This window comes from Coffea eugenioides, chromosome 11 (genome assembly GCF_003713205.1).
Source record: "Coffea eugenioides isolate CCC68of chromosome 11, Ceug_1.0, whole genome shotgun sequence".
Classification (NCBI taxonomy): Eukaryota; Viridiplantae; Streptophyta; class Magnoliopsida; order Gentianales; family Rubiaceae; genus Coffea; species Coffea eugenioides.
In genome coordinates, this window is record NC_040045.1 from 171,943 (window position 1) to 194,113 (window position 22,171).

Sequence of the window (22,171 nt, forward strand, 5' to 3'; positions counted from 1 at the left end):
TGAATTTTCGCGCACCGACGCGCAAATTAGTCCTAAGTTGAAATGTAGTATATGTAGAGGCTATAAAAAGGTATAATTAAGTTGGAGAAATGTTAGATGAGGAATGTGAGGACTCACAATTTATTTCTTTTAAATTCCCATTTTGAGGTTATTTAATTAGTTAATTGTTCAATTATTTCGAATATTATTTTCTAGCTATTGGACCCAATTCTATAGCATTATAGCTCATGAGTAATTTTAAGGCAATTAGTTCGCAATTCAAGTCTTGAAAGTTGTTAAGTGTGAATAGTGCCCGTAGGCTCAGGAATAGTAATTGACTTGAGAGTTCATGAGCCCGAATAATGGGAGATTTACACCCTAGTCTTAAAATAGGTATTTTTATGCCTAAATATCCATGTATTAGTTAGAAATGCCATCGTTATAAGAATTTCTCAAAAATTTCACCTTATCGCGCATAAGTGGGAAATACGCGTTTTACGCGCGCAATTTATTTGAAGGACTTTAGAACCTTATTTTGAGGTCATTAAGAGTGAATGATAATTACATGAATATATGTGCATTAGAGGTTTAGTGCACAGTTAAAACAAACCTCAGAGGAAAAGGGCTCGAAACGCGCGCGCGATACACTGTTCACGGTTGACTTTGGAGTACAAAAGTTGTACCACACTCAAGCTTCTCAAGGAAGCTTTCCATTTCAGATTTTTCCCTCCCTTTCCCCTCACCATAACCGCCGGTCTCTACTCTCTCTCACACTCCAAATTTCACAATTTTTCCTCCACCATTTTCTTGCTCCAATTCACACCAAATTCACCACACAAGCTCAAGACAACTTGGACAATCACTTGGACAAAGAAGGAGCTGCACATTCACGGATTTTCTTGGGGCTTTTGGGACACCAAAATCTGACCTTTTAGCATACAAGTAAGGTAACCATGATCCACTCTTCAATTCTTGTTCAATGAAGGCCAACTCACACTTAAGAGCTTGATTATGCTTATGGGTAGCTTATTATAGTTGGAAATTGTTGAATGTGGGCTCTATGAACTCCCACTTTGAGTTGATGGCTGTGATGATGTTTGATGATGGTTTTATTGTTGAATTAGTGCTTAAGGAAGTAGATTAAAGGTGCATTATTGCTAGAAACTTCATTGAGCTCTTGAAGCAAAAAGTTCCGATTCTGCCCCTGCCAAGACCGACCTTTTTCATGCGAAATTCTGAGGTTTTAGCGGCTTGTATTTGATGTTTATGTGTTGTTGGAGTTGTGTGTAAAGTTTCATTGAAAGATATTGAGGTTTGGTTGACCAAAGGTGATGAATTCCAAAACCAGCAAAATCTGGAAATTTTTCCCGTATGGCTCAGGCAGCCATTTTGTTTCGATCATAACTCTGTCCTCCGACAACGAAATTGAGTGCCGTTAGTGCCATTAGAAACTAGACTCTTCCAGATTTCCAACGGTGTAAAATTCACATCCTGGTTCCACCTGAGTGAACCGTGGCAGTCTTTTAAAGTCACCTGTCCTGCTCCACTGGTTCACTGGAAGCCAGGATATGAGCTGCGTTTTGTTGCCAGATTTCGAGCTAGTTATGAGTAGAATTTTAAAACGATTTCTTCTGAAAAATTGTATCCCTATGAGTTTAGTTTCCAACGCTACCAACCATGCTCAAATCTAAGTTGAATTGAATGAGATGTGACGAAAATACGAAAACTGCTCTGCTGTTGAACCAAACTGTCCAAATTTTCCCAGTTTGTGTTCGAGTTTTTGATCTGATTCTTGACAAGAAATTGAGCTTCATGGATTGGGTAAATGTTAAGATGAATGTCTATGGTCATTTGAGGGAAAATTCACCACTTTCTTAGTTGAAATGATGTTGAGGAATTGAAGGAAAAGGAAGGTATATGCTGTCCAAAAAATTCTGGAAATTTTCCAGATTTTAGTCGAATTTTGGGGGTCAATTTTGACAAATTTTTGAACTACTTGGGCTGTATACATGTTAACCTATATGGGTAGTATTGTTTGGGTGAAAATGTAGCTTTTGGGTAGTTGAAAAATTTTGGATAAATTGAAGGGGAAATGGACTACTTGCTACCGAATGCACCTGAAATTTTTCCAGCTTTGAATGATAATTGTGAACTGTTTTCACGATAACTTGAGCTCAAATGATTTGTGTATTAATTAAGGGGTTTGTATAGCTCAATTTGGGACAAAAATTTAGTAGAGGTTACGTCCAAAAAGTGGACCAAAATCTTATTCTTCAAGAAGATACCAAAACATAATTTTTGTTTGAAATTAGAAATGGTTTGACGTTTGGATTTCATCGTGGGTAAATGTGGACCAAAGTTGTCCCGAAAATGTTTTCTAGCATTAACCGTTGTTACTAGGTCCACTTTGAGTTGATAACCTTGAATTTTATTAGACCAAATGCCCTATTTTGAGGAATTTGTCAAATCTGGAAATTTTCCTAAAAACTCAAGTTTTTGTCTTCATGAAAATCATTGGACTAAGTTGGTCGTGGAATTTGGCAAACTTAAGGAGTTTCTATTTTATAGAAATTCTAACGACTAGTTTTACTTGGTTTATATGATTGCCTCTTAAAGGAATTTCCCAAGATATGTTTGGGAAAAATTTGAGGGGAAAATTCCTCTAAATGGTTTAAATGTGATTTTTCTCAACTTGTGACACCAAATTGGTGTTAAATGGCTTATATGATTCTAGAACTTGGATGTTAGAATATTTGACGAATGTAGCAAGTTTTTGGGTTTTAAAGAAACCTCAAAATTTAATTTCACTCGATTTGTGGATTTCACTTTGAGAAAACGATTAATACTAGTTTGGGATTTTTGAGTGAAATTAAATGCTAGTTGACTCGAGTTAAATTCGCCAACTCAAAAGTGGAAATTTATGTGAATTATTTGTATGATTTTAGGAGTTGGTGAAGAGCACAATCTCGATCAAAGTTTGGAATTCTAGACACTTCACTTGAGGTGAGTGTCTCTTGCATGAATCGTGTTTAACTGCTAGTTGAACTACTTGTTAAAAGTACTTGCTAGAGATATCATGAAATGTTATATGCTATGTGATTGCGTGAAATGCCACAAGTACAAGTGTTGCAATGTCGATTGGAGCGTGGTCTCGTCAACTAAATAAACCAAATGGATGCATGTACCACGCTCTATTAGAGTGGGAGGTACCTCTCTGCCATCTTGGTAAAAGTGCTTGCAATATTCGTGTTGGAGTCGGGCCTGAAAATAAGGGGGAAGACGTTGCTAGGAGATGTGTAGATTAGGGAAAATGTCTACATGGAGTTTAGGTAGTGAAAGTTGACGGAGTGTCAACTACTATAAATTTTCTGATCAAGTGCGTGGACTTTGGCTCCTGAGATCCCCATATCTTTTTCTTGTCATGTTATTTCGCTTTCTTAAATTGTTAAGTGCTTACTTGTCTATTTGTACTTGTTAAATTGCCTTATGTGAATTGCATGTTTCGAGGCACCACTGAGCTATTGGCTCATCCCTTCCAAATTGTTTTCCTTGACAGGTTCTGAAATGCATGAAGTCTTGGAGAACTAGAACAGAAATGTTATATTTTGAATGCCCATTTTTGTAATTGTATTTTTGGAAACGTTAGTATCTTTTGGATGATTTTTGTGTTTTTGGGAGAATATGAATCCTGTGGTGCTTCTGTGCCCTGGATTAGGAACTTTAAATTGTAAATTAAGTTGAATTTAAGTATACTAAGCTCGACGTTTTCGTTGGTACTTGGAATTGTGTTTTGGGCTGTATAAGTTGAATTGTATGAATTATTTAACTACGTGACTTACTCGAGAAGTAAGGTTTATTTTCGATTTATATTTGGTGAAATTAGTTACTAGAGTGCGTGAGTCCTAGCGAGAGCTAGGCAGGCGACCCGCCAACCCTTTGGTTCGCCTTAGGGAGAAGTGGGGCCGCCACAGAAGTCAAATGGGGTGATTTTCATAGTTTTCTTTTTGCATCATTTACATCACCATAGCTCACTCTACCAATTTGAGGTAATTTCTTGATCTTAACTTGGTATTTTAAAATTCACTACTTGCATGTTCTTGAGTTTATTGATACATTTTGAATGGTGAATTTGTGATATTATTGTTCATGTAATAAGCTCCCTTATGCTTATTTAACATCTCTAAGCATGTTTAGATGATCAAATGTGGGAATGTGATGATCTATACAATGTTTCAATTTATGCATATTCCTATTTTATGATCAATATGGTACTTGATCTTGGAATGTTGTTAAGCATAATTGGATGGTTCAAATTGCTAAAATTTGACTTATTCATGATACTTACATGTATACATTCCTTATATGGTGACATTTTAACTAATTTCATTGGATGATGAATTTTGAATATGCAAAGAATTTAGCAATTTTAGCTGTAATTTAGGGGTAAAATTGAACATGTGCATAATGTATATTCCTTAGATTGCATTTCACTCCTAATCTTGTTATTATATGGTAATGTTATAATTACCTATAGAAGGAGACAAACTTATACTTCATATTCTAGGTAATAAATGTGATAATTGTGTTAAATGCATAAAAAGTTTGGGAAATGTTGTGTGATGACGTAGGAAATGTTGGCACAAAATTATTGCAAAAATTCTTCATGCCTTTATCACTTTTGCAACTTTTGACCCTTACTTAGTTTATTTGCCATTTTATATTTTAGGTTTTAGTACTAATGGTTATCCAATGGAACTCATGAAGTTTTGAAGATAAGCGGACAACGGATTGTGACACTTCATGATGCGAAAATCGCAATATAGAGGAGTATTACTTTCTTTATCTTGGTTTCCTTTTTTATTCCTTGAGAACAATATGCATATTAAGTGTGGGGGGAAAGGGGGGAGAATTGAGATTATATGCATTGTGTGCGATTGATTTGTTAGTTGCAAATATTTGACTTGTATTAGAAATTGTTTAAAATGGGGTTTGTTGGCAGGGAGTTTCGTCCATTAGAAGGGGAAATTCTGCCAAAATTTTTTCAAAATCTTGTTCAATTTTGCAAAATTTTTCCAAAAGGTTCCAAATTTTTATAATTTTATCCAAAGGGCAACAAGTTCCATACCATTAGTAATTCAAATTCTTTCTACTTTTGAAATAAATAAATGTGACTTGAAAACTTCATTTCTCATTTAACTTGAAAATGACTATTATGTGATTATAATTTGTGCATTTGTAAGAAAGTATATCGTGAAAAGTGGAGAAAATTATGCCTAAATTTGGCATGTTTAATGAAATTTTTTCTCCTTACTTGATTTTATAAGTTAAGTGATAAATATGGTCAATAATTGCAATATTCTTCTCTTGATTATTCTTTTGTGGAAATAATTATTATCTTTACTTAAAAAATAATAAAATAAAAATAAAAATAAAAACAAAAAAAAAACAAAGCAAAAAAAAAGAGAAAAGAATAAAAATTGTTCTATTCCAATGGTTCTTGTACTTAGTAATCGAGAGTCTTCATTTACAAATGTCAACTTTAACGTAAAACGGTACTTGAATTAAGAGTATGCAAGGTAACTTGAGCATGTGAAGTGTTGAGTAACCGGAAATTTTCATTTAAAAATATTAATTTTCGCGTAAAAAGACACTTTTACAACTAGAGTATATATTTAGATATACTATATAAATAAATCTCTCGTTGAACTTGAGAAGAAGATGATCATGGGCTTAGCTAACATTTTCATTGACCATATGAGTCACATGCTTGTGAAACTGGGTAAGGATGAGAAATTGAGTTGAACTAGTTACAATTATGGCATAATTGGCTCTCCTTTACTTAATATTATGAGTACTTGAGCTATGTTGAGTGATTGCATAATGGTTATTTACCTTGTTTTGAGGAAATGAAGTTGAATTGTGCACATGTGTTTATTTTTAAAGTTTTGGATCATTGTTGGTTTGTATTTCTTAATTGTTTGAAGACAAGCAATGGTTCAATTGTAGAAGAGTTTGATAAGTGTGTATTTTACATGTTTTAAGTGTGTTTTATCATTTACTTTTGGTGTGTTTTATTTAGTTTTATAGTTAATTAGCTAGGATTCTAGTGAAAATATACATTTTGTGGTTTAAGTGGTAAAAATTACATTTTTATGGATTTTAATGGTGAAAACTTCATGTTTTTGTAGGTTTAAAGATTCAATCATCAAATGGAGTGCATTCAGAAGATAGTTGGATGATTGATGGTGATTTGAAGTGATAAAAAGAGAACATGAAGTGCAAAATAGCCAAAGGATGAAATGCAAGTTTTCCAACTTTGACACCTTGTGGTATTTTGGCTATATCTTGAGTTAAAAGTGTCGGATTGAAGTGATTCTTATACCATTTTGAAGTAAGAGATAGATCTACATTTGGTATGAAGTTATCGAAGTCCAGTGTAGTCGTTTTCCTTGTCAAAAAGTCAAAATACAAAAGTGCATTTTCATGGTCGAAAGCTGAAACAGAGTTCTGACCAGTCAAGAATATTTTGGTCATTTAAAAGTCCACAGAACTCTAAATTGGATGATTTTTCATATATTGGAAAGCTAACTCAAAGAACTACAACTTTCATTTTTTGTACAAGAGTTAGTTCAACCTCTATCATCAAGAAAATATCAGTTGAATTTGGACAAAAAACAAAGCAAGAATGAATTCTACCCAGAAAGTGCAAACCTACAAAGGAAAAAACGTGGGGTTCAATACACGACCTTAAGTCACGTATTCAAGGTTGCGTATTCTAGTTTTTCTGCTACAACTTGCTCTGCAACTTGTTTTGCATTCACACAACCTTTCCAACTCATCTACAACTCAAAATTTTGGCTGTATCTAACCAAGAAGAGTGTGGAAACTTGGAGAACAACTCTTGGTGAGTTCAAAAGCCAACTTTGCCAATCAAGAAACAACTCACCTTAAACTTGAATTCTCTATAAATAGCAGCCTTTGGAGACCATTGTCACAACTTTGGAAGGCTAGAGAAACTCCACAAAAATGTAGTCTTCACTAAAGTTTCCTTAGTTCATTAGTTAGGTTAGTATAGTATAGTTAAAGTAGTTTATCTTTCTTGTATTTGTAGTTAGATTTGGATGAAGATTGAAGGAGTAAAGATGGAGAGTAAGAATTTATGTAATAAGGGTGATTTTTCTCCAATCACTTTCTCTTTTGTATTTAAGTTTATGTTTAATTATAATACAAGTTTGGATCTTGTTTTTCATGTTTAGTTAAAATTTATACCTATAGTATGGATGAACTTTCTATATCTTGTTTGTGATATTTATTTGGTTATTTGGTGATATTATTTTGAGCAAATTATTTATCACTTTTACTTTTCTAATCATGATTCACCAGCCATTAATTGTGATAATCTTAAGGTGCTAAGTTTGCAATGAGAATTGGGATTTAACACTAGTTTAAAAAAGTGATAAACGTAGGGAGTACACTCACCAGAGTAAAAGTGCACCTTTGTAGTTTTAGTGATTTGTTTCATGTAATTTCATAGAAGGAATGAGTTTATAGTTAATTTCATAACTACGAGAGTAGGTATGACTTAACTACAAGTATAGTTGATTCACTACGAGGGTAGGTTTTACATACATTAGGAAATTACGTCATAACTAGCCAAGATAATAGCATTCACTTGATCGGTAATTTCATTTGCAAGAATAGGAAGAAATTCCATACCTCTAGGAGTTTTTTATTGTTATTTTTATTACTTTTATCTCATGTTTATAGTGTAGATTTAATCTCTTGAATTTGTAGTAGTCTAAATAATAAAGGAGTTCGAAAATCATCGGTAATTGACAATTTTTCCTATGGGATCGACACCTTAATACCCCTATACTCAATAAACGACTCGTATACTTGCGAAAAATCGCATGTGGGATATTTAAAAATTTATAAATGTAAAACTTGATTGTGGAATGAGTTTATTGTTATATATATACCCCGCGCTCGTTACCTTTGTGAGGACCCGAAAATTCCTTTAGAATTTCCTCCCGTTGTTGAAAAATTAATTTATATTTCCTTCTATATTTCTTTACTTGACTATTTAACTATTTACTAGCTCTAAATTTTATGGCGATTTCATTAGTTGAGTCACGAGTTTTACTTTTACTTTTAAAGTTAGAGTAAGTTAGGGTTTTGGTGCATTGTGGTAGTGTGTTCGATTGGTGAGGTGTGTGCATTAAATTTGGTGGATAAGAGCGAGTATTAAGTAATAGGAAGTATGTGGTTAAAAAGTGCTAAGAGTAAGTTAGTGAATTATAAGTTAAAACAAAAGTACAAGAGAGTTACGAAAATAGGTTTGAATCGACTCGCGCTATTTGTACCGGTCGAAGGCACCACTTGACCAATACTTTCTTATCCTAATCTTCTTATTTTTCTTTCATTTATCCTTCATTAATAATTATCCTAGTGTGGCCAAAATTTTTGACCAAACAAAAGGGATAGACATTTCTCCTCTTATTGCCAATTGTCAACAAGCCCTCAAAGTTTGACTAAGATTTGATCAAAACTAAGCTATCATTCCATCATGATTTTTCCTCCATTGCTTCCTTGTCTTGGCCGAATTTTTGAAGGAGAAAAAGAGAGATATTTTGGTCAATAAATGGACATTATTTCTTGCCTTCACAAGTGTCAATCAACTACATAACTTTGGACCAAGACTTTGACTAAGATTAGTCTTGTCTTTACTTTGGAGTAAACTTCCATTTCACCACAAAACTCAAGCGTTCTTTCCTCTTGATGGCCGAACTATTGAGAGAGAAAAGGAGCCAAAAGAAACCAATTTCTAGCCTTGATTTCTTGCTCAATCCATGAGAAATCCAAACACTAACCCTAATCCATACTGATTAATCTTGAGTTAAGTTTGGAGGGAAGCTTTTGGTGGAGTTATTTGAGGAAGAAAGCTCTTGAGTTGCTTGTTATCTTGGGGTTTTGAGGTAAAATTTCTAGAAAATATCTCTTTTTACTTGTTTCTTGAGATTTATGCAAGATATGTTATGATTGAAGTTGAAGGAAACATGTTTATGGTAATTTCATGGTTTTGCTAGGATTTGGTTAATTTTCAGCTTAGATATATATTGGTTATAGCTAGTTTTATGGCTAAAATAAGTACTATATGTGTCCTATACCTTGTGAACTTGATTTGGGGCTGTCTTATGGTGAGAATGAAGCCTTGAAAATGGCTGAAAATTAGGGAAAATAAGGGGAAGTGCTGCTGAAAATTTTTCCGCAGGAGACATTGGGCAGTCTTGGGAAATCTGTTATATCTTGATGTAGAAAAATCCAAATTGAGTTCCGTTTGTTACATTTGAAACTAGACTCATAATCTTTTAACTGTGAAAATTTCATAATTTTTCTCAATTCCTATGAATATCTGTGATTTTCCAAAGTTGGCTGAATTTCTATTCCTGTTCTGTCTTTCTACTGGATAAAGCAGCCACTTGAGATTGGATTTTGACTAACTTGTGGACAGAATCTTGCAAAGGTGTCTTCTGAGAAATTGTAACCCTTTGAATCTATTTTCCAACGGTATAAATTTTATAAATTTTGGACTTAAGAAACTTGAGATATGATTTTTCAAATAGCAACGCGCAAAACTAAGAAAAATTCTATTTTCTTAAAGCTGCCCTTACTTTCACTTCCAACTTCAAGTTGGAGTTGTTGAACCAATTTGAGCTTGATTTTTCTTTTGGAATAATGTGACTTGGCATAGTGGATCTCATGGCACTTTATAAATGTGATTTTAGGACGTGGAGGTGAGGTCGGAAGTGCACATGAGACGAATACTTGAACTTGTACCGTGGTGAGTGTTCTTTGCATGTGTATGCTTTAAATGACTATGTGAAATGTTGTGAATGTTGCTGGAATGTTAAATGCTTTGCAATGATTGCTAAATGGATTTTGAGATGGGCAAGTGTGTACTTTATCGCACTCGACTCAAGGCAAAATGAATTTTCAATGATTGAATGCTACTTGTGCATGAATGTAAGCCTTTTTGGCCGAACTGGGCCCTTGCCCTTCGTTGCCTAGTCGACTTGAGCCAGAAGCGGACTTGGTCGGGCGGCTGGTGACCCTGGGACAATGTTTGGTATACTCGAGTATTATCACGAAATCTGGTGGAGAATTGGCCAGTGAATTCAATGCAATGAAATCAATGAATGAGTGACAATGACTACTGAAGGAGTTTTCAGTGTTAAATGTTTTCAAATGGCGGAGGAATAAGGGAAATGGTCGGCGACTGAATGACTGAATGAATGACTCCAAATGAGCACGTATCGTTCAAATGAATGAATATTTATTTCTTGAATGACTGTTTATTATTATGCAAAGTGTTCACACTGTTAAATACCATACTTCCATGGTTTCTCTACCTGATTGCTTATTTGGAAACCTCACTGGGTTTTTAGCTCATTCCTTTAGTTTTGTTTTCCTTACAGGAATGGAGGTCTGGAGCAATTAAGTGTGACCTAGAGTGTATAACCCTCTTGCACTTGTACTCTTGGTTGATAGAATGTATTTTGACATTTGACGTTGTATCATACATTTGGCTTTTGGGTTGTAAATAAGTTTGCATTTTGGTTGAATGGTAGAACTTAAATATTATTTTGGAGGCTTGAATGATTAATCTTGAGAGTTGAGTGAGTGAGTGAGTAAGTCCTGACGAGAGATAGGCAGGCGGTCTGCCAAACCCTTGGGTACGCCCTAGAGGGAGGTAGGGTCGTCACAACTTTTACTATTCATATCTGCTTTATTAAGTTGTAATATTCTGTGTATTTGAATTATTGAATGCTAGATTATATTATGTTTGAAAATATAAGTAAGAGGCATATAATTTGTTGTATTATAATATTGATGAGGAGTTATTAAGAATGAAATAAAACAAGTTAGAGAAAAGCAAAAGAATGCAATTAGAACAAATTTAAAACTCTATTCTATGTACATGAAATATTAACAAACAGAAGTAAGTAGCAACTTGACAACAACCACCAAAAAATAAATAAAAATAGGGGAGAAAAATAACATACTCTTAAAAGGCATAATAAATTATTATAGAAGTTGAGCAAGTTTAACTATTATTGGAAAAGTAAAATGAGCATGAGTTTTTATTTCAAATTTCTTTTTTCTTTTAAAATTTAAAAAATTGATTGAAAACACATATATGAAATTTTTGAATACAAATTGGTCAATGAATTATTAACACATGTCCAAATGCAAGTGATTGGGCATATGTGTATTGAATCTTATATTTATTGTTTAGAATTACTTTGAAATAAGTTGGGTATTGGGTGCCCAAATAAAAAATTTAACCCGCCCAATGAATAAGTTGGATTTTCTTATCCAACTCAATAACCCAATTGACCCAACCCATCTTTTGAAATTAATGGGCGGGTTGTCGGGTTATGAACTTTTTTGCCAACTCTAAATTTAACTAATAAAAGAGTTTGATAAGCTGTGGGATCAACGCTAAATCTACCAGATACTAGTGTATGTTCTATGCACTTGCAAAACAAGAAGTCAATTACATGAACTTTGCCTCATGTATCATGCAATTTTCTTTTTATCTGGTAGTGAGACTTAGGGGTGTGCATTCGGTGCAAAGCGGTAATTCGGTGTAATGAATTCGGTGAATTCGGTTATTCGACCTATAGAAATCTAAACCGTTTTTAATTTCGAATTAGCCATAACCGAATTCATTCCGCAACCGATTTCAAATTCAAAAACGGTAATGAATTCGGTCTAACCGAATTCATCTATTAAAAAAAACTGATTTTTTAAAATTTATTACTGATTTGATCCCCAAATTTATTCATAATTTAACACATTACTTATGGTCTAATCATTTTGTGGTTTAATTTAATTGGAATTTATTTGATCACTTATACCTAGAATCCTTAGTCTATGATTTAAGGAACACATAAAAAGTGATTAATTTAAACTAGAATAAACCTTAGACTGTACAATAATTAGTGATAATTTATGAATTTATAATTTACAATGATTAATAATAAGTAATATTAGTTACAAACTTACAAATTACAGTGATTAGTGATAAGTTATATTAGTTACAAACTTATAATTTATTTCAAATCAAAATAAAACTTATTTACTTACATATGTTATTGTAAAAGTCAATACACTAATACATTGATTTGCAATTCACATGCATTACACTTATACTTTTTAGTAAATAGATAATATGAATTTTTATGTTAAATATGTAATATAAATTTAGAGCATACTAATACTTGCAAGTTACAGATTACGCATTCAAATAATCAATAATTCAGACATGAATGATCAATGATGTATCAAATTACCAATATCTAAATTTTAATTACTAATTATGTTTATTGTTTAATATTTAGTATTATACATATATGTATTAATTATTATCTAATTCTAGTCATGTTACTCATGTATAAAATAATAAGTAGTTATCTTATATTGTTATGTGTTACTATATATTTGTATTATTATAGTCATATAACAATTAACAAATACTAAAATAATATATTGTACATTTTTATATTTTATTATTATTATAAGTACATGATATGATGATAATACCATATACTAATTATTATTAAAAGCATTTACCCAAATAATATAATAATATATTAGTAGTATATACTAATACTAAATAGCATTTATCTATATATTATATCAATTTGGTATTCGAATGCAGTAATGCGGTACTCTATTTCAATTACTGAATTTGAATGCGAAATCGGTTATTACCAAATTCATAATCTCATTACCAATTTCATACCATATTAGAATTCGGTGAATTCGGTATGTACCGAATTCGGTGAATCCGGTATGTACCGAATTCGTACCAAATTACCAAATTACCGAATTGAATTTGAATTCGGTTATGAATTCGGTATGAACCGAATTTGCTCACCCCTAGTGAGACTAGAGTCCATGTTTTATTTTTCTATGGAGCTAACTTTTCATCTTCTATATCTTGTGCCCACTTTGGATTTATAAAGGAATTTGCACTCTATTTAGAACTTTAGATGAGCATACACTTTGCACAAACACCTCAAGTGATTCTGACAATCTCTAAGTGGTATTACAAGAAAAATAACTTTTAGTGACAAGATTTGCTGTGAATCCAAATATCTTATCATTGGACAACCCTTATTGTGACAACATTTGAAGTTGACACTAACAAATTCAAGCTTCAAGTTTATGGTTAGTGACAGCATTGACTTGTCACTTCTTCTTCTTTTCATAAAATGCTTAGAGCAAACTAGAGGAAAAGTTTTCCATGACAACACGTGCAATTGTTGTCACTATGCTCTACATAGTAGTAACGACATTCATTATTGTCACTAGTCCTCTACCAAGTTGCTACTTGTGACAACTTTCAGTTATCACAACAAAACTCATATGATAATGGTACTCTTTGAAAATTAAGTTTAATCTATAAAATTCTCCAATATATTACTTTTAGATGTCTACTTTTCTGAATTCATTTTTTGAATTTTTCACACTAAATTTTCTTCAACATATTTTTTTGGTTGGATCATAATGCTTACACTATTAGCATCATTATTTTTTATTTTTTTTCCAATTCTATGGCAATTGATCTGACTGCCAACTAATGCTAATTTACTGTTTTGGCAATACTACTCTAATTGATAACCAAGCATGGAGCCTACTTCTAATTGATTTAATTGATGAAACTCTTCACAATTTTCCTTGTAATGCATAATTTAGAGTAATTATACTATGACACTAATAGTATAATTGGGGCCTCATTTGGTCCTACTATATCTACTATGACACTAGTGATATATCCAAAGCCCTACTAGTTTCTATTAATGCTAATATGACAACCTACAACTATAATTTAAGCGCTCTTAGTTATGTTAATACTATAAAAGATATCATATACCCAAATAACCCATGTCTGGTATGTTATGTATACTCGCAACGCTTTTCTTGATTTATGTATAAATCTCAAGTAATTCTATAAGCTTTCAATTTACTCCTATTAATAACATCTATGTAAGTTTCTAATTTGACTTGGAGATAAAACAAAATGAACACTATATGATATAAAGTAAATTTGACACATTAAATATAATATTTGTTTGTGTATGTACAAACATATTCCTTTTGTTTTATATTTGTATTTATAAAAGAAAAAGAAAAATGTAGAGAAGACATATATGTAGGGTGATTATATACATCATAGACAAAGACATTATAAATCTTATTGAACTTTATTTTCTATACACAATATAGTTCATTTATAGAACTTTAGATTTAGTTTGTTTAAAATTTTGCTGTTTATGGTATCTAAAACTAGTGTACACATAACTACATACATATCAGTAAGAATTTGTATCTTGTGTTTCATAATTTTATATAAAGCAACTTGTTGTTAAGGTATATAACCTTTTTGAAAAAGTACACTATAAGTTCTTTTTATAGATATGTACAAGAAATACCATAAAAGTAATTGATATTGATCAATAAATAATCTTTTAGATTATTATACTTCTTATTTTCCAAATATACACACACACACACACTTATATATATATGTATGTATGTATAAATGTATGTATATGTATTTATGTATGTGTCTTAAAATTTATCTTAACAAGAGCTAAAAAAATTAATTGAAAAATATATGATTTATAAGTTATATCTATCCTAAGAGAAAAATATAACAACATGAAAGAATATATCCAAAAATTAAAGTAAAATTTTATGTAGACAAATTTATGTAATCTAGGTTGATATTTTCAATAAAGCTTCTACATTTTGGTTTTCCTCCTACAACACACGGACACATGCCTAGTCCATACATATCCTTGTATTCTTCTCACTTTATTCAAATTGTGTTTCCTCCTCTTCTTCCTTACTTCTACACACAGATCTACCTCATCTTTCCTTTAACTCTCTTTTCATACCTCTAGACTCTGCATACACCTTCTCCTAAAGCTGCAAATCAAGTGCACATATAAACACTATCTCCCTAAAGCCACAAATTAAAGGAAGATGAATTTGGGTACAAAGGAAATAGATCTAAGGAATAAAAAGATGGGCTTTTTCTTTTAATATCGGAGTTCATGAGCAAGAAGAGACCCAAATCTTTGTGATATACCACAAACACAAGTTTTTCCTCATCTTCATTGTGTGTGGTTATGTTTGTTTTAGTGTGTTATTATTTAAGTTCAGCAAAGATGGAGAATTTGAACTCATGCGATAAGGGTGATATCCCTCCTAACACTTTAACTCTTATATTTGATTCTATTGTTAGTTGTAATACAAGTTTGGAGTTTTCTTTAATTTCTATTATATTGTGTTAAGTTTCATGCATATGGTTTGATTTAATCTCTTCTTTGTTGGTTGAGTTGTACTTGGTTGTTGTGCTTATTTTTTGAGCAAGTTATTTCATGCTTTTAGATTTCATGTTTGCAATTAATCGGCCACTAATTCTAAACCATCTCAGGTGTTGGATGACGAAACAAAAGTTATTGTTCAATGCTAGTTTGTGAAAGTATGAAACTAAGGAAGTTCATTCATGAAAGTAGAGGGACACCTTTGTGACATTGGTGGCTTGTTCCAAGTAATTTCATAAAATAAATGAACCTATAACTAGTTTCATAACCACAAAAGTAGGTATATAGTAGTTATAGGTATAATTGATTCACCAGTAAAAGTGGATTTCATGTACATTAAGAAATTACACCGCAGTATAGCCAAAGAGATAAAACATGATAACCAAGTTACTTAACTAATAAGGTAGAGAGAAAACCAACCCTAAGTGCTATTTATTATTGTTTCTAGTTCCTTTTATTGCATGTTTGTAATGTATTTTGAATTGCATTGGTAATTGATCAATCTTTCTTGTGGAATCGATACTCGAATGCTCGCTATACTCATGTACAACCTAAATACTTATAGTAGCAGGAGTTAGAATTTAATTAAAACTTCTCATCAAGTTTTTGGCACCGTTGTCAGAGAAGATTTTATGTAAATATCGGGCTAAAGAGCAACTTTATTAATTTAAATATTTTACTTTTTTTGTATGTTTATTGAGTTATTTATGTGTGCGTTTGTGTTAGTCATACCCTGTCTTGTTATTTTCATTGTTTTGGTTGATTTTGTATTTGATTTGTTTTGTGTGTTATACTATTTATCTTTCTTACCTAACCTTGCTTTTGAGTGTTTCTGTGACGCCCCCACTTCTCGCTAAGGCGAACCAAAGGGTATTCGCGGAACGCCTGCCCAACTTTCGCCAGGACTCGGTACAATTCATAATTCAAGACTAGAAATACTTCAAATAACTTCAATGCATAATTAAAGTACTCCAAAATATCTCACACTTACAATTAATCAGCTCTCAAGCTTAATACAATTCAAAAGAATATTTACTACAGCCATCTGCTGTAATACAACTTAAAGTCTTCAAAAGAAAGCAATCTAGTACTATTCACGAGCACTTTTGGTCTCGAACCCTGTTAAGGAAAATAAAATCGTGGAACGAGCTACACAGCCCAGTGAGGTTCTAAGACACTCTAGCAGTTCTACTACATCAAGTAATTGAGCATACCGCATGTATGGTTCAGGGTTGCACGTTGACATATGAACATGAGACAATCATCATTCTACGAGTAATTTGAGCATATCACAGGTATAGCACATTTGCATGAAATGGTTATCATTATGTAAAATAAACACACATTGAAGGATACGGTGTTCCATTGAAACTATTTCGGTCAACTGCACCTTATAACTTCCGGTCCCTGCGATACTGTCTGGCCATCGCCTTATCTCTCCAGTGGTAATACTCGAGTATACCGAAACGGTGGCCCAGGGTTCCAACCTACTCGACCAAGTCCAGTCCTGGCTCGAGTAGGTCAGTAACCAAGGGCAGGGCCCAAGTTCAGGTTAGAGCTTACAACATGCACAAGTAATCAAATAACTTGGCGAACGGTAAAAATTTATTCTTTTGGTAGGTCGAGTGAGATAAAGTACACACTCGCCTTAAAATGGTGGACAATTTCATATGAGCAATTTCTAGCAACAATTAACACATAAACACGTAAGCAATATTTGATAATTTTAGTGAACATGTAATTTATGATAATCAAATAGATAGGAAAACGGTAAGTAATTACGGTAAACAGTTAACGGTTGACGGTTAACGGTAGTAATCACGGTTAATTGGTAGACATTAGTCATTTTAATAGGCCGCCATTGGCCGTTTCTCACTTTTACCACTTAAGAGTCGAGGAGGTTCACTCCAGCCGACTTATGCAGCCATAGCATAATTAATCATTTAAACACTTCACGTAAATATACAATTCAAGTATTTCATGTCGAGTAATTGAAGTATATGCACTTCAAGTATTTCATGTCGAATAATTCAAGTATACCCTACTTAAATATGCATGAGTGTGGTAAATACTTAACATGTAGCACTTAACACTTGACGATCATGGAATAAGCATTTCATAGACTTATTCAAATTACGTACTCCTTTATGGAACACTCACCTATTCAAAACAAGTGAGTAAGTACTCAAACAAGTGTTTAGGCGTCCACTTCGAGTTCCTCTTGAAGGTCTCCTTGAGCGCCTGAACAATTAACCATCAATTATTATATACTATCACTTAGAACCCCTACTTATCAAAGAAAGTTGTACTAGTGTACAATCTAAGGAGAATTCATGAATTGAACCTTAATTATTTATAATCGAGGTTCGGAAGTGGGTTTCAAAAACACAAGAGAAATCTGATTTTCGCCTTTGAAATCAAGTGTAAAACGGTCTAGCAATATCGGAGGAAAATAGAGAGTTTGAAACCCTCAATTTCCTTTAAGTTCGGAAATTTCAGATTCGGCAAGCAAATTTTGAAAAATTAGATCTCACTCTCTATGAGTCCAAAATTGGAAATCTTGGTACCGTTGGAAACTACTTCCAAAATACTAAAAGTTCCTAGAAAACACTTTTCCATGATTCCAAATGGAAGACATTCAAAATTTGGTTCAAAGTTGCTGTTTTGTACCCTTAAGACAGTTTTGGGGTTGGTTTTTGGCCAACTTTGGAAATTCGGCAAAATTCACAGAATTTGAACTAGTCTCTCAAATTTGAAACTCAATTAGAGTTGCAATCAAAGGTCAAAACAAAACATGTGGAACAAGAATCGGATTTTTGAGCACCAAGATATAGTAGCTCAAAGTTGCTGAAAAATTGAGATGGCTAGGCAAATTTCCAGGTTTAAAGTACAAACTTTGGGATTTTGTTCGAGTATCGAAATGTACTCGGAATGGTACCAAAATTAGCAGTATTACACTACCATATAAGGGTCATTCCTCTACCAAATTTCATAGGAAAATTCATTCAGGAAGTTGGTTAACGAAACCACTAAAGTCCCTAGAAGTTCCAAGGCAAATCTGCCTCGGACTTCCGTTTTTCCGTTTTCAAGCATTTGGCCGAGGAAATTTCTTCAAACATGGTTCATTGGTGTAGACAAGGTCTAATAAACATTCCAAGATAGGTTTGGTAGGTGATTAACACCAAAAATCTCGAATTAACAAGTCTCAATCAAGTTTAGTAACAATTCTACCCAAAAGGAGGGTTTTCCTTCAAGAGGTCAGTTTCAAAATACGGCCACAAATCACTCAATTCAACTCAGAATTGGACGTGGTTGGTGGCGTTGGAAAACACATTCATAAAGCTACAATTTCTCAGAAGAAACCATTTTCAAAATTTGTCCACAACTAGTCCACATTGGAGCCTCAAGTTGTAGTTCATGTTCTGCCTTCCAGGGAACTAACGAAACAGGGCAGCCAAGTTCAATGGTTGGTACGGATTATTCATGTGGAATCAGGATGTGCATTTTATACCGTTGGAAAGCTGGAAATGTCTAGTTTCTAGTGCCGTAAATGGCACTCGATTTTGACATCGGAGTAAAAGTTATGGCCGAAAGAAAAGGACTGCCAGAGCAATCCGGGAAAATTTTCCAGTTTTGCTAAACCTTTGAAATCACTACAATTGACCAACCAAATCATATTATTTTTCAATGAAACTTTCTACACCATTCATATAACATGTATACATCACAAACAAGTCATTAGAACCTCAAAATTTCGCACCAAAGTGCACGAACATGGTAGGGGTAAAATGGTCACTTTGTTCATTGCACCTTCCTTGAATTTCTACCAACAACCCAACATTAATCCACTAATTTAAGCACTAAACCAACATTAATAGCATCATCATTCATCAAATCAGTCCACCCAATCCAAGTGGGAGTTCATAGAGCCCACACAACAATTTTTCCAACATAAACAAGCTACCCACATGCATGCATGAGCTTATATATGCTTTACTACTTCCATAAGATAAGATTTAAGGGCTTGATTGTTTGTTACCTTCTTAGATGTTGAAGACCAGAATTTTGGCCACTAAAAAGCTCCAAAGAACTATGGAAATGGTGCTCCTTTCCTAGTCCAAGTGAATCTCCAAGTGATTTGCAAGTTGGATACAAAATTTGAGGTAATTTGGAGTAAGATTTGTGGTAGAAATTGAAGAAGCTTTGGTTGTTCTTTCTCTTGGTGTGTTCGGCCAGCATAGGAAAGAAAAGAAGGAACCGTTGCTGATCAAAAGAGGCTTCCTTGAGAAGCTTAATGGTTGGGGCCCTCTTTGGCACAAAAGTCAAACCTCTATTCGCGCGCGCGCGTTTCGTGCTCGATTCCTCTCGAGTTTATTTCACTTGTGCATGAAACCTCTAATGCACTTGTATTCATACTATTATTATTTACTCTTAATAGTCTAGAAATAATGGTTCTAAGCCCCTCAATTAAATCGCGCGTGTGAAAACGTGTACCTCCAATTTGTGGGCGATAAAGTGAAATTTCAAAGAAATTCTTATAACGATAGTATCACTAACTAATACTTGAGTGCTTAAACATAAAAATACCTATTTTTAAGACTAATGTATAAGTCTCCAATTTTCCAAACTCACTGTATCCCCAAATCGATCACTGTTTTGAAAACGCGTATTCACTATTCTCACTAAACGAGTTTCAAAAAATTAATTTTCATATCAAGTCATTTTAAAAATACATGTAAGTCATAATTCCATGTAATTGGGTCTAAAAAGGTTAGAAAATAATATTCGGGGTAAACGGGCATTTAAATATTTAACTAAGATCGTAACAGGAGTTTAAAATAAATAAATTTTACAAGTCTTCCCGACTTTTCTTAATCTACTATTGATCATTCTTATTTTTTTTTTCAAAATTAATACACTCTCAATTCAAATATAGTCTTGAAAAACGTGTACTCGTTGTTCCGAACTAAACGAGTTTTCAAAAAGTAACTTTTCTAACAAAACGCTTTAAAAACATAAAAGGGGCGTTTTTTTCATATAAATGGATTTTAAATACTCGAACTAAATAATTAATTAAGCCAGTAAAATAAAATAAAATAGAAAAATTTTCGGGTCCTCACAGTTTCAAGGCATTTTTAAAAAAATTAAATGGATAAATCCTTTTGAGGGACAATACTTGAGAGGAGGAAGAGAGGAAATGAATCCTCTGTGCTTTAAAAGCTACAACAATAGATAAATTCATAAAAGTCATGTAGCTATGTCCTTTGATGATTGCATGTGGAAGTTAAATGCTAAAGTGGACAAGTTGATACATTTGGTTGAACAAAATACGAATGTTAATACTTTTAATTCTAATCGTTTGGTTTGTGTCTTGTATGGAAGGTACCATGCTAATTATCAGTGTGTGCAATCATAACATGTGGATCATTTTGATGAATTTGGATATTGCAATCCTTATGTTGATGAACATCATTCTCGTTGGGGTAATCTGCATGATTATGGTTGGTATGATTATTGTGCTTCTAATGGTTCTCCAAATTTTTATGATTTTTATGATTTCCAATCTAAACATGTCCAACAACAATCTAAGCCATATTGGGAGTTGGCAGTTGAAAGATTAGCTAATGAAGGTAGACTAGCTTGGGTGCTAGCTCTAGAAAGGTTAGCGAATAAAGTAGATTTAGACATAGAAAAATTTGCTAGCAAGGTGGATTTAGATTTAGAAGTGCTAGGTAATGTAATTTCCTACTGTTTTGCTAGGATTGAATATAGAATAAAAGAATTGCTTTTGCACTTCAATAAACTACATGATTAATTGCATGAAATGTGTGAAGTTATTTTATCTAGTTATATGCAAATTGTTTCTAAAGCTAATGATGTTTTGAAGAAGATGATGAGATTACTTCCATCTCTTGTGAATATATTTTTGGAACTAATTTTAATACTCAAGAGATAACTTTGAATGATGTATTTGTCACCCCTCTTGAGGATTATTTATCACCAACAGGTTCCAAAACTATGATTGAATATAAAATTCCTGTAGCACTTGAAATAGGTAAACTGCTTCCATCTTTGTCATTTTTAAGATATATGGCTCAAGTGATACGAATTCAAGTTCTTACTATCAAGATAGATAAGTAGTAGTGTAGCGATCAGGTAAGAAGTTCCAAACTCCCTTTGCAATGTCAAATAGCTTAAAAAGATGATTAATGGCAAGCACATAAGTATTAATAATTCAAGTGATAATTTTATAATTATCGCTATCCCATTCTTTAAAACGAGCATCAAATTTTTCATAAGAGTCTCTGACGGTAGCAACAGGAAGCGTTACACTACCAGTGACATATTTTTATAGTTTATGACCACGGAGAGAATTTTGAAAAGCTTGAGCCCCGTGAGAATAGTTAGTGCCATCAAGAATAATGTGAATAGGTTGAGAGACATAACCTTAAGCCATGATATAGGTGCAAAATTAATGGCAAATAAGCAACACTAAAGTGTAGAAACAAAATTTGGCAAAATGGATGCCAAAATCGAATTCAGAAGGCCAAAAACCCTTACGAACCAGTCTAAAAGTTTAAGAAGAAATTGGAGCAACAATGGTTGCACCAAACAAAAAATAGAACCTGAATGAATCGGATGAAATGAACTAGATCTGGTAAAGTCAAGGGCAGATCACATCAACAGACCAGTGGAATGGGCCTCCGGTTGGAACACGCGAATTTGGGGCTGTTCACCGGTCATGGAGCAAATGACGGTCCTGACTGCATGGGTCGTGGACTAGTCCAAGA